Source organism: Arachis ipaensis, chromosome B06 (genome assembly GCF_000816755.2).
Source record: "Arachis ipaensis cultivar K30076 chromosome B06, Araip1.1, whole genome shotgun sequence".
NCBI classification, from domain to species: domain Eukaryota; kingdom Viridiplantae; phylum Streptophyta; class Magnoliopsida; order Fabales; family Fabaceae; genus Arachis; species Arachis ipaensis.
The window spans coordinates 96,812,076-96,815,859 of NC_029790.2; positions in this window are offsets into that span (position 1 = coordinate 96,812,076).

The window sequence follows — 3,784 nt, forward strand, 5'->3', positions numbered from 1 at the left end:
GCTCCTCTTGATGAATATGGTAAAATTACATTGATCAATAATCTCATTTTCTAATATAACTCATTTCACTACCAACAATCATAGACCCCACAGTGCTTGTAAGCCTTGTAGCCATTACTGGTTTCCCACTCAGCATAGCTTCTATCAAAGTGTGATCCAAACCTTGTGCTCTCAAAGTGGGGTTGATAAATAAGTCCATAGCATTATAGAATGAGGCCAATTCAGATTGTTCAAGAGGCCCCAGAACCACTACATTTTCCCCAAGTTCTCTGTACCTTGATGCCCACTACATTTATTTTATGTCTACTTTTTTAACACTATATTAATATAACATAGCATGCATCATATAATTTATGGATGTCAATATGTTAATTTGGTTATTATTTAATGTCTAATTACAGATAAAAATGGCTTTCCTGCTTTCAGGGCCTTTTTTGATAGGGCATTATGGTAAAAATGGTTATTAATATACTTCATGAAGGTGGAGGAGCTTCAGAGGATGGGTAATTCTTTATTTGGAGAAGGTTTAACTCTACTTGATAAAAGGTATATGATGAAAATTGACATTTTCTTTTTTGGTTTATTTTGATGCACTATGCATTGAACATGAACAAGTATTGATGTTTGGAGTACTGGCTATAGAGATTAAAAAAAAGACTCCTCATTGTAACAGAAATTCCTAAATATTCTTGTTTTAGTTTTAATAGCTAGTGTAAGCATTAGGACTTGTTAACTGCATTGTTAGTTTATCATTCTTTCTGGATGATAATGATATAGCTAGAAGTCAAGATCTATTTGCATTGTTTTCAAATACATTTATCTAGTTATATTCATTGTCTAGGAGTTTGGACATAAATTTGTATTTTATCATGTTATTTTTAATATTTTCTAGTTGTAATTAATGTGATTGGAAAATGATGCTAGTGTACTATATTTTGTTTTAAAGTATTTCTTTTATTTTAATTTTTTTCTATATTTTTAATGTCTTGTTTAAATATTTCTTTTTAATAATAAATGATCAGTAGTGTAACAATGTAAATTAATTTTTAAAAATTATATTGAGTGTAATAATAATGTAGATTAATTTTTAAAAATTATATTGACAGGTTTGTAAAGGTTTGGAACCTCCACAAAATAGTTGTTATTTTTAAAATGGAAAAATCTTTTTGTGGGGTTTTGAACCGCCACAAATATTGACCAAAAACTGCCACAAAAATCCAAAATAAAACCCCACTAAACACACACAAAATCCCCACTGAATAAATTGTGGAGGTTTTTAAAAACCCCTACAAAAGACCTCGTGGCACCTCAAATTTTAGGGGTTTTAGTAACTCCACAAACTATTTGGTGGGGTTATAAACCTCCACAAATAAGAGAAAAAAATCCCACAAATAAACAAAAACCTTGTAGTGAGCCGATCTTTGATATTTTCTTCTCAGATTTCTCGGTCAGAAAGTTTCCCTGGTACTTTGGTTGTAAGGATAGCGAGCTAGAGGTAGGATTCGATAATTTCACACCGATTAAATGTGAATGTGATAAGTGAATGTTAGTTTGATTGATTATTGTTTGAGTTTGATTGAGTTTATGTTGAATTTTGTTGAATTATTATTTTCTTGAGACCTATGGTTTGACCAAGAGAGAACAGCCCAGTTGGGGTATTATTGATGATTTTTGGAGCTGTTGTGATGTGGGTTTTTGATGAAAATTGATGAGGTTTAATGGCCGTAATATTAAATTAAAAGCTGTGAAAAATCGGTAATTATAAAGCTCAAAAATGAATTAAAAATCAAGTATTTAATTTGAAGGATCATAAGAGAGGGTTTCAGTTTTGAGGAGAAATGTTTGTCACCAACACTAAATTATTTTCAAGAATGAAATTTTATTTTGATAAAAGATCGGGTTAAAAATAGTAATTATATAAGTTTGGGATATTTTGAATTACAAAAAAGTAAGCATTCAGGCGTGAATGGGTATTTTATAAAATTCAGGGTTACTTTTGTAAATATTAATATATGTGAGATTTAATTAGTATTTTTCTAAAAATGTTGGGCTAAAAATAAAATATTTAAAAGCTTGAGGTTTGAAGTATAATTTCTAAAAGTTTAAGAATAAAGCTTTAATAAAACTAGTTTTTGATATCAAAATAAAATATTAATATTATTAGTCTTTTATTATTATTATTATTATTATTATTATTATTATTGTTATTATAATTTAATTATTATTCATTTTATTAAAGATATTATTTTATTAAATAAGAAAAGAGAGGTAAAACAGTTATAATCCCTAAAAGCTTTAGAAAGACAAAGTTAAGTTAAGAATCTTATTATTCTCCTTTCATAAGACATTTAGGAAAAGGCAAGAGAAGAGTGTGGATATAATTTGAAATATTAAAAGCATGAAAGTAAAAAGAATGAAGAAAGAAAAGTAGATGATTAAAGAGATCTCTGTCACAGGAGATCAGAGAGTAAAGACTAAAAGTATCTAACGAACCTCTGCCACAGGAGAGCAGAGAACAGAAAAGAAAAGAATGTATTAACTAAATGGATATTTGCTTTATGGAGCAGATCTCAATCACACGAGAGTAGAGGGTAAAGATAAAAAGACTCTAAAAAACTGTCTGCCACATGAGAGCAGATATAACCATGTTTGGGCTTTAGTGCCAAATGTAATGTGTGGATGCCCGTAGGTTACATTGCTTTTTTTGAGACATACATGAATACCTTGGGTGCTACGTTTGTGAGTGGAAGTTTACTTACAGAGATTTATGACAGCCATACATGAGCACTAGAAGTGCTGCGCCGGTAAGACAAGGATTTCTTACAAAGGTTATGCCATAATGTGCTTAGTCTTGGACTAAGCTCTGGAAAAGCCATATCCGACCAGAGGTGTTGGATTACGTCGAGAGCGGATAAAATTAACAGATAAGCTCAATACTTGCACTAGGAATACACATGGAACATATTTGGTTGCGCATATTTCTCTGTGATTTGTGTTTCTGTTATTGTGTGTGTGCTGTGTGTTTGACTTATATGTTTATTAAACTTTATTTATATTATATTTGTTAATGTCACTGGCTGGTGATATAATAATACGAACCTAACTAACTACCCTGACCCTACTAATTAAGGGCTCCCCAGTTCTCACCCCTTCCTTTTTCCCTTCAAATGGAGACGGGAGTGATCTTCTATAAGTTGGACCATTCATATATATATATATATCCGAGGACGCGATATATCATAGTTTCTACGTAGTAGCCACAGAGGCCAAGTATGCCTATATGTATTACATGGTCATCCTTTCTAGCAATCGATTAACACTCTTTACTTTGACCACAACGCTCCTTATGATTTTCCACAATCGTAGCTTCATTCGGACACACCCCATCATCCCTTCCCAGACGTACCTGTATGGGCGAGTGAATCTGTACCAATGGACGAGTGTAGTGGTATTGGCACCAGAGATTTCCTTGAAGTTATGGAGATTTCCAACAACAATGACGAGGACCCAGAGGAGGATGTGGAGGTGATAGAGATCTTGTCTTCTGATAGTGATGACTAACCAGGACAGTTATGATAGGTAGTATGTTTTGGACGGCATCTCCAGCTTAGCATAGATTTTTATGTTTGGTCTCTCACTTTTAGTTAGGACCACAGTAAGATTAGGAGTTGTTAGAATTTCTAGGCTAGTTCGAGTGCCATATTAGGGGTTTCTTTTATGGACTAGGACCCGGAGTGTAATATGTCCTTACATGTACATAGTTATGTAAAGGGGTGTAAGATAT